Source organism: Gossypium raimondii, chromosome 3, assembly GCF_025698545.1.
Source record: "Gossypium raimondii isolate GPD5lz chromosome 3, ASM2569854v1, whole genome shotgun sequence".
Classification (NCBI taxonomy): domain Eukaryota; kingdom Viridiplantae; phylum Streptophyta; class Magnoliopsida; order Malvales; family Malvaceae; genus Gossypium; species Gossypium raimondii.
In genome coordinates, this window is record NC_068567.1 from 52474800 (window position 1) to 52490185 (window position 15386).

At 31.5% G+C, this 15386-nt stretch overlaps 1 pseudogene; it reads right to left on the minus strand.

Moving 5' to 3' along the window:
- Window positions 1–2697: 2697 nt before the first annotated feature.
- Window positions 2698–7251, minus strand: LOC105794666 (aldehyde dehydrogenase family 2 member B4, mitochondrial-like; annotated as a pseudogene).
- Between the last annotated feature and the right edge of the window lie 8135 nt (window positions 7252–15386).

Here is a 15386-nt window from a genome sequence, read left to right on the forward strand (position 1 = left end):
AGAGAAAGAGGGGAACTTTTTCTAATGGGCCGCCAACACTTTTCCTGTTTCCCCATGTTTTTTCTTCCATGCCTAACTGATGGAGAGAACCATTACAGATCAATGATTTGGATCTCTAGATCTGTATAAAATTTTCAAATTTATTCATCATTTCATTTTTTTTCTGAAAAATTCCGTTACCGTGTTTTAATTGATCCGAATCTTTAGAGAATCATACTTCAAAAATTAGCTATTGAGGTTAGAGAAATCTCGTTAAGAAATTTCATACTTCTTTCTATAAAATCTAAATTTCATATCTTGCAATTGACACATAACATCTATTTTTGAAAGGAGAAACTTTTTCTTTACCAAAAGCATTTTGACTCTTAATTATTTTTCACCTCTTCAACAATATGGCATTTTCTCTTTCTTTTTTTGTGCTTAATTACAAATGTGTTAAAATTATTAATTAAAAATAAAAAATTTTAAATAATACAAATGTGTTAACAACAAATATTTAATGGTTATACTTAATTATTTAAATTGAAATATCAAAATATTAACAACAAGTTATAATAAATTATTTTTATATTCTTACTAAAATATAATAATATTAACTAACTTGAACATTATTTAAATACATATTTGTTACTTGATAATATCATGTCTAAAATGGACATTTTATTTCTCAAAAGCATTTTTGACGGCAATGCTAAACACTCAAATCTTAAACCAAACTTTTCAAAAGTAATACTAAAGTACATGGGAGATCCTTGTACTATAAAGACAAGATCAAGTTAGGCTTTCTATTGTTAAATGGATTAATTTAGCCTTTATACTATTAAGAAGAAATAAATAAGTTTAAATTATAATAGAGTTAACATTTACGGTTTAAAAATATCAATTGTTGTTTAACATATTTAATATTATTAAAGTTTTTATGATTTTGCAAATGAAATATTTTGTTTGAAATTAAACGCAATTAAAAATAATTTTCAATATATTTTTATACAGTAAAATGTTAAGTTTATTAAACCTCTCAATTTGGTCCTATTTGATTCTTTTTAATATTATAAAATTAAATTGACCTATTTAATAATAGAGGAGCTAATTTGATGATACATTTACCTTAATTTAGCACACAAATAATGTGGGAAAAATACAAGAATTATTTGAACAATTCATACAACTTACAATTATGTTAAAGCGACTAAAAATGCTGAAAAGCCAACAAAATGAGTTTGCATCAAGAAATATAAGAAGAATTGTCCGATTATGTGCAACTTTATCTACTTCATAAGAGACATAGAAACTCAGAAAATTTTAGCCAATATCTAAATTTTTTGCTGATGAGACTTAAAATAGAAAATAACTTGTACAAAAATTCCTTGCACGTTTTGTAGTGCTAAACGATTTCAATACGAGACACGAGCTCTTATATTGGTAATGGAAAGAAGAATTAGCAACAATTCATTCCAGATGAATGATATAATCTTTTTAATTTTCAATCAGATGAAGCTTTATTTGGAGTTCACTGGGATAAGGAATGTGCATTTTCAAGGAACACAGTATTTATACCTTTCCAGCATATCATGATATTCCATCATTGACACCTGAGGCAAACAACCCACGTTATTTTCAACTATATTTTTATGATACTAACAATAAGCCAATTTGAAAGCAGAAATTATAAAAGGGATCGTGGAAATTCTTGAAGGAAATCCCTATGCCTAAGTTCTGAGGAAATTCTCCACCAGCATACTTCACTGGTCATAGTTGACCATCAATACGAGGAATGATTACTTGAACAAAGCTACTCTTTAAGGTAATAGGTGACAAAAATGAGACAAATCAAAACTAATTTTTTTTTTTTGGGTTAACCGAGTCGATCTACATTCTAATACTATTGATGCATACACAAGTAGAGAAAGAAAGGAAAAAGAGTCGTATGTTCAAAGTGAACCGATGATTTTATTCCACATAGTTCCAACCTTTTTTAAGTATAATATTAGCTAACAACAATAAAAACAAATCAAAGAAAAAATCACAACATTGGTAATTCCTGATACTTTGTTATTCATTTAACTAATTTCATTCCAACAAATCTCAGCATGAACAAAAATAAGACGAATGATGAAAAATTATTCCTGTAAAAGATGACGGATATATAAATCTGGCAAGATGAAAAGAGAAAAAGAGGATAATAATGAGAAGTTTATAAAAATAATCAGAGTAGAAAGAACAGTAGATTTCAATTGAATGTGTTTTCTTTTCCGAGTAACATTTGAATAGAATATTTTTATTTTTATTTAATTTTTCTATTTAAAAAGATAAGAAATGAATACTAATTGAGTTTTAATTTAATTGGCATCATCATTATTGTTAGAGTAAGAGAATGTAGATTCCCACCTATTTGTATGTTATAATCGTGTCAAAATTATTTATGTTAATATAACTTAATTGTTGTTATCATATTGATTTTTTAATATTGTGACTAAATCTTATACCAGAACTTTAATGCCTTTTTCTAATCTTGATGATTGCCATGATGGATGATGCTTTGGGCTAACAGAGATTTTACTCTTGGGGCTGCTTACTCTCTAGCCCTCAATTCCTTCAAATAGATCTAAGCATGCTTGGTCACCCTATCTTTGTTCCAAGTCAAAATAGTCCCTCTAACCATTCACAAAAATGCAGCTGCAGGCAAACAATGTGGCAGAGCTGCAAAAGACAAGTGTAGTGTTGTTTATAATCCTTATCACACCCAAGCAGATGAGGGTTCAATGTTGGTTTCTTTACAAATTTAGTATTAGAATCATCTTTGATGGTTTCACAAATAATCCGTGCCTTTTATGGGTTGAGTTTATATTTTATACAATACAACAGATCCAGAATCCCCTGGGTGTTTTTTGTTTTATTACCCGCTTAACCAAATGGACCAGAGAAAGCAAAAGAAACTAAAAGCTAGTGAAAGGGGTCTATATCCAAGCTGGGTTCTTCAAAGGAGCCACAATAGCCTTGACTTGCAAGTAATTGCTGAGACAGTGAACACCCTTTTCTCTTCCTTGTCCACTCATCTTGTACCCACCAAATGGGATGGCTGCGTCAAATACATCATAGCAGTTTATCCATACGGTTCCAACTTTCAATGCCCGGCTCAAGGTGTTAGCAGTGTCCAAGTCATTTGTAAATACACCAGCAGCCAGCCCGTATCTCGTGCTATTTGCCCTCCGAATAACTTCATCCATGTACCTTTAACCAAACATTATTACATCACTTGAGCTTTAAAGTCATGTGTAATCACGATGAGGATGCACAAGGCAAGGTTGATTTGCTCACCTGAATTTAAGGATTGATTGAACTGGACCAAATATCTCATCCTGTGAAATCAACATATCTTCCTGGTGAAAGTTTAATCAGTTACCTATATTACCAGAGGTAAACCATTCTTGCCAGTTGAAGTTGTAAATGTAATACCTTTACGTTGGTGAAAACAGTGGGCTGAATATAGAAGCCCTTGCTCCCTAATCTATCTCCTCCAGTTATAAGAGTTGCTCCACTTTCGATACCTGATCTAATGTACCTCAATATCTTTTCAAATTGTTCCGAATCAATCTGATTTAAGTATGCATTGGTATCAGTTTGGAAGAGTACAGGAGAGAACCTCAATACAACGTACGCTGATTTTCATTGTTATTAGTATGTGTGACATAATAACTACTACATGAAGAAGTGGCTGACCATTATTTACCTGGGGACCCTGTTCAACTCCTGCCTTGAATGGATCACCAACGCTACGTTTCAGTGCACGTGCCTTTCTCTATAAACTCATCATGCACATCCTCGTGTACATATGTACGAGAGCCGGCAGAGCAGCATTGCCCCTGCAAATGGTTTATAACTACAACTCATCGAAAGAATCCCAATATAGAAACTAATTTTGGTGTTACAAAAGCATTTTTACCTGATTAAAGAACAAAGCAAAGTGAGCCAGCTCAACGGCTTTGTCCACATCAGCATCCTTGCATACGATGAAAGGAGACTTTCCTCCAAGCTCTAATGTTACGGGCTTAAGATTGCTTTTTGAAGCTAACTCAAGGACAATTTTTCCAGTTTCACTAGATCCAGTGAATGCAAGCTGTAAAATGGCTGTCATTTATCTGAGTCTCAAAGGTATTTAAAAGAGTCATGTGATGAAATATAAATTTCATGGATTACTTGTATTCCATTCTATCTAACAGAATATAAAGAAGCTTTAGTGCAAGGTTGATTGATAATATAAGGAAACAATGCCAGTGCCAGACATTAGTCTGGGAACTCAGAAAAGATGAAGTGATAAGCAGGAAAAAAAACGCTAATAAATGTTGAATGGAACTGACTATTTCTTTTAAGAATTTAAAGTACCTTATCCACATCCATGTGACTGGCAAGAGCAGCACCAGCAGTTGGACCAAAACCTGAAACCACATTTAGAACACCTGGAGGAAGTCCAGCCTCTGGAAACAATTCCCACTCAGAATGACTAAAAGATGAAGTTTAAATATTTTAAGAATAAATCAAGCACAACTTAGGATTTCAATGATAAAGTTACCAAACCATATACACATGAAGGAAAAACAACTAAGCTTACATTCTTAATAATATAATAACAAAAGACTTGCAGATTTACCACCATAAAGTATCTGAATTCAATGTATTTAAATTCAGTTATAAATTTATTAAAAGAAGAAAGCAAAGGAAAACTAGAAGCCGGCTCTACGCTGATGATTCAATCTTTTAATAAAAGTAAGTGTACATTTGAAATAAGTAAATAAGGAATATAGTCAAGAAATTACCTCATGAAGTAGCTAGGCAGCATAAAGAGTTGACAAAGGTGTCTGCTCTGCTGACTTAAGAACGATTGTACAGCCACATGCTAGGGCAGGCCCAACCTTCCAAGCAAACATGAGAAGAGGAAAATTCCACGGAATAATTTGACCAGCAACACCAATTGGTTCATGTATGGTTTGCACAAGGTGTGGACCATCAGCTGGAATTGTAAGACCATGAATCTTGTCTGCCCAACCTGAATAAGCCAAAGAATATTGTCAGATATCAAACAAAATATTAGGAAATGATCTTTGGTAGTTCAAAACACCAATTGAGTGTGATTTTCAGTGACTTTACTAACCAGCATAGTACCGAATTATTCGTGAGATCATTGGTAGTTCAATCTTAGCAGACTGTTCATACGGTTTTCCATTATCCCAAGTCTCAAGCGTTGCAAGTTCCTCGATATGCTTGTCAAGGAGATCAGCAAATCGAAACAATACCTTTGATCTTTCCTGGAATACAATAGACAAAGTTTAACAGGTAGAAAATTATTTAATAAGATAGAAGAAATAATAATAACTATGAAGTTACATAAGCAGTCATCTTTGGCCAAGGTCCTTCATCAAATGCCTTGCGAGCAGCACAAACAGCTCGATCAATATCTTCTGCATCACCTTCAGCAACATGAGCAATCACATTCCCTGTCCTGGGGTCATATGTTGGAAAAGTTTTACCTGTTTTAGATTAGGAGATTTAGTAAACAAGTAGCCAAAGAATGATTATCATAACATGCCTATGTGACACATTTATAAGCACATCAACAACAATGTACAATTGGTACGTTAATATAAGGAACAAAAAGCTCACCTGATGCCGAATCAACAAAGTTCCCATTAATCAAAAGCTGAGTGCAGTGCACTTTGATGGAAGGATTGATCGGGTTCTCAATACCAGCAGAAGTGCTGTAACCAGAAACCACTCTGCCCACTCCACAGAACCTTCCTGGAAGCAAAAGTCAAGTTCAACAATTAAGGCTAAAAACAAATATCGGCATTAATAAAGAGGAAATAACAAAAGTAAGTAGCCAACTCCCACCAAGATTTTCGGCTCTCAAACGTTCACATACCTTTCGATGAATAAAAGTACCCAATAAATTATTTGCAAAAACATAAAAAGACTACAAGGAAATGGGAAGACTATATCATGATTGTTTTATTTTTCTCCATATTTCTAGGTGCCACTCTTGAGTTGCCATAGATGCATTAATTTTCAGTTTTAAAAAAAAGAAAAGAAAAAGAAAGACATGGATATCTTTTTGTATATATATTTTTTGGGTATTTTCAAAGTTGCGTTGGGAGAGGAGGGGTTTCACTTGGTTCTCAATGGCTCATAAGAGAAGTTGGCCACTACCTTATTTGCAATGATTTTGATATTTAGACATAGCTGAGAAAAGTTGTCACTGCTGATAAAATTGTGAACAAGTGTTGTAAAAATCATGAAATTGAAATTTTTTAGTGTTTCATATTATTGTGAAAAATGTTATAAAAAAGAATATTGAGAAATCACATCATGTTAAAAATTATGCTTACTAAATTATTTTAACAACAATGGAATAGATTAGCAGTATTAAAAATATAAGTAAATATGCAAGGGTAATTTATTTTGAAAACTTATTAAAAACAAATTTCGGATTTACTTTAAAAATAATAAAAATTATTTAATTCTAAAATTACATTTATTTTATTACGATATCATAATTGAATAAACTCAAAACATGTTTATTGTTTACCAACAGAAAAAAAGGCTCTTTTTCCTTTGAAAAAAAAACAGCAAATGCCTCTTTCAATCGCTTTCGTTGTAGGCTCGGCTTTAGCAAAGTGTTAATGAATTATGACTACGAAGAAAAGCTTTGAGCGACCAGAAAAAATATTAACAGGGCATAACACATACGTATTATTTATATTATTACGATTCTAGAACCAAAAAGTAAAATTGATGTTAAATTCTTTTTTGACATGTTTCAAATTTGAATAATCTCTCATTCACATTTTGATTCTTTTATTATACGTAACAAAATGCGTTAAAATACATTATAAAAATTGATCTAATAAATTCTAATCACCATCTCTATTTCGTTAAAATCAAATTTTAATTTTTCTATTGTTTTGCGAGAAATTTTCAATCAACGTGAAGCATTATAATAAGTTACAAAAATTGATCTAATCAATCTTCATCAATATTCACATTTCGTTTTTCAAAAGAACAGAAAAAACATTCACAAAACAATGAAGTAATCCATTCAAATACAAATACCTTCAGGAAGGAGGGAAGAATAAGACAATGAGCAGGAAAGCAATGAAGAAATCCTCCTAGCCGCCATCCTCGATTATCTAAGAAACGATGTGGTTACGTTTTCGCTGAACTATTTGATAACATAGAAATCAAACGGGGAATTGGATTTAAGTAGGCGGAAGGTGAGGAAGATCAAAGTAGTTGGGTGACATTTCTAAGCAACTAAATTAGTGCCACGTGGAGTGAAAGGGTGGTGTGATTTCTTTGATTAAAATCCAAAAATTAGGGCTACAAATCTCCACAAAAGTGGCGCTTTTTTTCTCCGTTGAAAACCAGATTTGCTTTACTGCGTGTGGCGTCGTCGACTATGACTACGACTATTCCCATTTCTTTTAATTTTTTGGATTAGTGTTTTTAAATTGGATATAAATAAATATGTTTTTTTAAGAAATAAATTAATTAATTATCACAATATTTTAGTTTATTTATGCTTAAACTTTTACATTTTCGTTATAATTTTTATTACATTTATTTTAATTTGATGTGTATTACTACATAGATTATACTTCCACTATTATTCTAAAATTAATTAAGTATAAAATAAAGTTTCCAGTAAGTTTTAAAATAAAAAAATGATGACATATTATTTTAAAAATTTTATGAACAAATAATTAAATTTAACCGAATAAAATAATTTTTAAAAATAGTCCTGAAGTTGTAATTGGAGACATTGGTTTTCAACGCTAAAGCCCGTTATATTAAATTTGAATTAAAAATATGTATAACATGTTATAATTTTATAGGGTTTTTACATAAATAGGTTGAAAAAAATTACTGAAATAGGGTGTCGAAAAAGTATTTACCAAATGGGTTACTTTTTTCATTGGAGCCTATTAGATAGGCGCCAATGAATAAAAAATAATAAATTTTTTTGAATAAAATATTTTTATATTTTTTAATAATTTTTAAAAAAATACGGGTCAAAATACGGTCAGCAGTCGGGTCGGGTCGGGTCGGGTGGCGCCTATCGTAGGCGCCAATGAAGGTGCCTCATAGAGGCGCCAATGAAGGTGCCTTATAGAGAGGCGCCATTACTAGACTGTCCATGGGCGGGGCCGGCCCAAAAATTTCGGCCGACTCCTAGGCACGGCTCAAATATGGGCCTAAAATTTTGTCCGAGCTCGGCCGGAAAAATCATATGCCCAAGCCCGCCCGCCCATTTTTAAATAAACACCAAATTTTTTAAAAAAAGTATTTTAAAATAAAAATAAAAATATATTTATTGTATTCGGGCCGGGCCGGGCCCGGGCCAAAAAAGTTGTGCCCGAGGCCCGGCCCGTTTTCTAAACGGGCCTAATTTTTTTGCTCAAACCCATATTTCGGGCCTATATTTTTACCCGAACCCTCCTATATTTCGGGCGGGCCATCGGGCCGGGCCGCCCAGCCCATGGACAAGTCTATGGCGCCGAAGGCCTCATAAATTTAGGATTATGTTATACATTTTTGTGTTTGTAATTATTTAAAATTTAATTTATTAGTAATAAATTACTAAATTACTAATAAGTTACTAATAAATTTATAACATAATCTTAAATTACTAACAAATTAATTATAAAATAATTACAATATTCATACAAAAAATTATAATATTACAATATATACCGACATTCAATATTCATACAAAATTATAATATTACAATATTCATACAAAATTACAAAATTACAATATTCATATAAAATTGCAATATTTTTGTTATTAATTATTAATTATAAATTATCTATATTTAGTATGAATATTGTAATTTTTTGTATGAATATTGTAATATTATAATTTTGTATGAATATTGCAATTTTTTTGTATGAATGTTGTAATATTATAATTTTGTATGAATATTGTAATGTCGGTATATATTGTAATATTGTAATTTTTTGTATGAATATTGTAATTATTTTATAATTAATTTGTTAGTAAATTAGGATTATGTTATAAATTTATTAGTAACTTATTAGTAATTTAGTAATTTATTACTAATAAATTAAATTTTAAATAATTACAAACACAAAAATTTATAACATAATCCTAAATTTATGAGGCCTTCATTGGCGCCTAGACCTGTCCATGGGCCGGGCCGGGCCCAAAAATATTTTCGGCCCGACTTCTAGGCCCGGGCCCGAGCCCGGCCCAAAATATGGGCCTGAAATTTTGTCCAGGCCCGACCCGGGCAAAAATCATAGGCCCAAGCCCGGCCCGGCCCGGCCCATTGGCGCCTCCCAGATAAGTGCCAATACTATGTATTATACGGGTTCTATACTAACCCGAAAAAGTATAAAATTATATTTTATTCAAAAAAAATTTATTATTATTTTATTCATTGGCGCCTATCTAATAGGCTCCAATGAAAAAAGTAACCCATTTTGGTAAATATTTTTTCGACACCCTATTTCAATAAATTTTTTTCAACCTATTTATGTAAAAACCCTAATTTTATATATTTATCCATTAAAATAAATAATAAACATATCAAAGCTCCACATCAACAAACGTAATACATTAAAATTGATGTCTTATTATTTGACAAGTATTAACTTCAACTTTTATAATTCCATTACTTAATATTTCGGAATAAATAGTAATTTTTATTCCAACTTCTAAGTTTTTTTAATCATGACTGTTAAGCTCTAAAGATTCGTCCGAAAAGTAGAAGAGTTTAGGCAAAATAATAAGCCCAAAAAATGAACTTTGACAAAAAAAAAGCCTCATTTTATAAATGGATCGGACCTCAGGTAGAATTTTTTGCTCGGGCCCTACCCGAATCACCCTAAATTTTTTTGTCATTTTCTTGTCATTTTATTATTATTTAGATATTGTATAACTCTTGTGTTTATTGTTAATTTTGCTATTATTTTAGAGGCATCTGCTTGCTATGTTGTAACTATCTTTGTGTTATTTAAGTATAAAGACTCTTTTTTTTTTAATGTTGTAATAGGGCCCAATCGGCCTGGGCCCACATAATAAACCAAAACAAAAAAAAAAACAATAAACAGGCCTACATTTTACACGGCCCAATAACCCATTGATATAGCCCAAACCAAGTTACCCTAAATCAAACCCAGCACAAAAAAAAAAAAACCCTAGCCGCATTTGCTTAGTGCCGCCTTCAACGCCTCCAACAGCTTCTCCAAGTGCCGCACGACTCGGGGTAGACCCCTCTCCACGCGCGCCGACCTCTCCACGAACGCCTGCAAAAACGGACTCAAGGAGTCCAAAGGAGAAAAAACAAGCGAAATATATTTTATTTTTTCTTTTCGGCCTATAAAAGGTCATTTAATCTGTAAAATAAGGGAGGGATATTGAATAGACGGAGAAATAGACAAAAGAAATTGAAAGAAAAGCAGAGAATACAAAGTTTTTTTTTAGGTGAATCGGGTTCTTTTAGTTTCATTTTATTTTTTATTTTATTTTTTTCCCTTTGCGTTTTATGTTTTTTAAAGAAATAAAAAGGAAAAAAGGAGGGATCTTACCTCTGTCGTCGAAGCCGCCGGACCGTCGCCGTACCCATCGCGATCGGAGCGCCGGCGTGGGCCGAGGGGTGGCGCGAGGACGCTAGGGATGAAACCCTAGCAGAGCACCAGAAAAGCACTGTTCTTTTTATTTTTTTTTTTTTTTCTTTCATTCGTTTTCTAATGGCTTTTGAAGGGAAAATTTTTTATTTAAATAATGCTCAAAACGGCGCCGTTTAGGTGGCCATGACCCGCGTGTTGACCCGACCCGGGGAGGATCCACGCGTTTTGAATTTTGGGGAGATTTGCGCTACAGGTCCCTCCTTTTTGTGGCGCACTTCAATTAAATTCATTTTTATTTCTTTTAATTTTAGCCGCATATTTCGTTTTTGTTTCAATTTGGCCCATATCTGCGCAGCGTTTTGGGAAGGCAGGGATAATTTCCCTTTCGGTCCTCCATTATTTCCTGCGCATTCAAATTGGTTTTTTTTTTCATTTATTTCAAATTTGCCCCGTTTTTTTCATCTTTTGTTCAATTTAATTTTTTTAAACTATTTCACTATTTAATTATTATTTTTTATTTGTTGTTATTATATTATATTATTACTTGTTTATTATTATTTATTATTTTTGTCATCATTATTATTTTCATTATTTTTATACATGTACACGCATCTCTTATGTATAATTTTATAATTACATGTACATTCTCCTATATATATATATATATATATATATATATATATATATATATATCCTATTACTATTTTATTTTCATTACTTCCTGTACATGTGCATATGCACGTTTTTGGCATACTTGCATGGATTTTTAATATATAATATATATATGTACATATACATATATTTATAGTATTCACATAATGTTTTCTTATATAATATATATATTATATATATATATATATATATATATATATATCTATGCATGTTTTAGGTTACACGTCTACCTATACTTTATACATATATTTTTTCATTTTTTAAAAAAACTTCTATATATATACTGTTATATTTAAATTTCAAACTTTTTACTTTTGTAAATATATACACATATACATATTTCTGTATTTTATCCTTTTTCCACGATTTTCAAATGCATATACATGCATTTTTTAGTTTTTTATTGATATATTCTATTCTATCTTTTATATGTATCCTTGTACATATGTGTCAAATATAGGCATGCACATATTTGTGAATTCCTTGTATATTATACTTGTATATATTTGTAAATATTTATTCATATATGTTTGAAATTAAGGTTGTGTTTCATATTATACATTAACTTTTAACATACCTTTCGGGAAATATATTTTGGTTTTATCGAAGCATTAAAATTATCATATTTTTACAAATTTTCAAAATATTTGGCATTCATGATTCTCGGGAAAGATTGTGCCCTAACTTACTGGATTGCGATTATTTTTCGATGAATTTAGAAAGCCCAGTATTTGTTTTGCAATAAATTCGCAAATTTTAAATAAAAGCTTATTCTCGGGAATTCAAAATGTTGGGTCCTAACTTACTGGTCATGACATTTTCTTCTCGAAATAAGAATTTTCAAAAACAAAAGGGCAATATTCGGGTATTTTGAAGATTTAAAAACATTGTGCCCTAACTCACTGGGTGTGGTGTTTTATTTCTTTGAAATAAGAATTGCCTTATTATTTTGTCCATTCATGAAATAAAAAGTTTCCTTTTAAAATCTTTTTCAAATTTTCGACACCAAGGCATTAAAAAAATCAATTTGGTACCAATTTTGGGCGTTACGAGGGTGCTAATCCTTCCTCGTGCGTAATTGAACTCCCGAACCTATTTTTCTCAAAATTCGTAGACCGAAATTGTTTTTAAGGTGAGCCGATCACACCTCAATCAAGGATCAGTGGCGACTCCAGTTTTTGTTCTTTTTAAGTCGACAACTAAAATTTTTGTTTTCAAAAAAACGGTTTCGACAAATGTATTTCAAATTTGTTGGGATTTGGGAAACATTTATTTTAATATTTTTAGTATACTTGATGTATTATATTTTTTAACTTTGTCTTATATAAAAAAATTCTAAAAATAATTAATACGAGCAGGCAGGTTCGGGTTTAAATAGAATTTTAGATCTATTTTATATGTCAGACAAGAACCATGCCTAAAAAACGAGCCTAAAATGATAAAATCTAATCAAACTCATGTTTTCATGTTAAAAAGTAAAGCAATTTTTTTTATATATAAACTTTCATAAAAGTAGAAGCTATAACGGATCATCAATTATGCCAAGGTCAATTTCCATTAGAAGAAGAAGAAACAAGAAAAGAAAATCTAATAAATAAGTAGATTATAGGAGGAAATTTTCTTCATCTTTTTTTAAGAAAAATATTTTTATTAGAGGGAAAGAAATGAAAATAAATTTAAAGTGGAAAATAATTATTGTCTTAATGGGCTATTTTACCCAAATGACCTAAAAAATAATTAATTATGTAAATGATCCTGGTTAAAAAATAATCACCCAAATAATTTAAAATGAACAGTGTCTCAGTACCCTTTTTTTTTTTTTAAATCTGGTACAAGGGTGTTGGCCATCAGTCCCAACACCCCCAAAAAATATTTTTTTTAATCTGATAAAGGGGTGCCGGCCATCAGTGTGCCAGCACCCCTAATTTTTTTTTGAATACTGGTATAATCGTATACTAGTATGATACGAGGTCAAAAAAAATACAAGGGTGCCAACCATCTAGTCCCTATCACCCCAAAAATTATTGTTTTACCAGCTGACAATGATTGTGTCAGAAATTTATCTAACGCCGGCCATTTACTACCCCCAACCCAAGTTTACTGTTCATTTTAGGTTATTTGGGTGATTGTTTTAGAACCAGAGTTATTTACATAATTAATTATTTTTTCGGTTCATTTGGGTAAAATAGCCTCATAATGGGAACGTGAAATGCGTTGAGCATCAGATAATTGCAATAATTTTTGAAAATAATTTGGATTAATTACAAGGAAATTTTTGTATATTAATCGAATCTGAATATTTTTGTAAGTCTGAATTGGATTGGGTAAACTACAAAAATAGTCACTTATGTTTAAAATGTTACATTTTAGTCACTTATGTTATTGTTTTGTTACAAAGTGGTCACTTTACCGTTAAACTCTGTTATCTCCCTAACGACAGTCCTACGTTTTGTAAATCGTATGCATTTTATGCTTATTATGTATTGTTTGATTGATTATTTCGGAAACAATACGATAATGAACCTAGAGAATATGATATGTTAATTATTTCAGTAACAATACGATAATGAAGTACTTGACAGCTTAAAAGTCTCGTATGAACCTAGAGAATACTTAAGATACAAATGACATGTCATTAGGGATTATATGTTTCGAGTGTTGGTCTTGAATGTCCTACCGATGGTTAAGGTCCTACACTTGTTGCGAATTCTCCACAGCTCGTATGAGCAGCATCGTATAGCTAACATTTTGACCCACACCTCGTGTGAGCAGGCCCATCTCACAGCTCATGTGAGCAATGTAACAACTCGAATTTGGGGCTAGTCGGAATAGTGGTTTCGAGACCACAAATTTGACGAGAAAAAAATTTATTTTCATTATATTTTTATGGTCTACGATTTCACAAAATGATTTTGTGAAAATTTTGTTCGAAAATTTTGATGTTTGGGCACTCAATTTAGTCAAAAGGACTAAATTGTAAAAAGTAAAAAAATTGAGTTCTATATGTTAGAGGTGTCCAATTGTTATGAAATTTTAAATTGAAGGTCTTTATATGGTAATTAGACCATTGGTTAAGTTGGTGGACAAAAATGGGTATGGTTAGGCATGTTTCCAAAGTTCTTCATTAAGGGCATTTTGGTCATTTAGTTATTAAAATGAATTAAAAACAAAATTAAAAGCCAATTTTTGTCCATCTTCAACCCCTAGGCCGAAAATTGCATGAAGAAACCATGGATAGGGTTTTTCAAGCTTCCAATCTCGATTGTAAGTCCGTTCTATCCCCATTTTTAATGATTTTTACGTTTTTGAAATCTTCGTAACAAGATTTACCTATTTTTACCATTGTTTTGAACTAGGGTTTGTGTTTAAAAATTTTCCCATGAATGATATGCATGTATTTTGATGTTTTATGGAAGAATATGAATGTTTGGAGTGTGATAAATGATTTGTACTAAGTAATTTTCGATGAAAATGCCTAAAAAGGATTAATTTGTAAAAGTTATAAAATATGTCACAAGTGTGTGAATAAGTGAGTATTGTGGACTGCTATAGTTATGAAAATGGTTCAGCTAGGCCTAAAATGCAAGGATATTGAATAAAAATTATTTTACGAGCCTAGGGGCAAAAACATAAATTTTCCAAAGTATGATTTTTGGACTGGAATGAATAGTGTGAATGTTATATAAGTTAAATGTATTGTTATAAATCAAGAAAGACGATAAATTGAAATTGATCAATAAAAAGAAAAGTGAGAAAAAGTGAAAAATTTTCCGAATGAACATTTGGAATAAAAAGGGATACGAATGAAGTGACAGAAATGATCACTTGTGTGGCACGGATTGTGTGTAGGCCACTATGTTAAAGTGAAAGTGATGGTCATGTGTATAGTACTATGTGAAGGCTACTACTTGTACCGGAATGATAGGTCGCATGTGTAGTACTATGTGCAGGCCACTATGCGTACCGGATAGTTTCGATCACGTGTGTAGTACTATGTGCAGACTACTACGTGTATCGAATGGTAACGATCACATGTGTAATACTATGTGTAGGCTACTATGTGAACC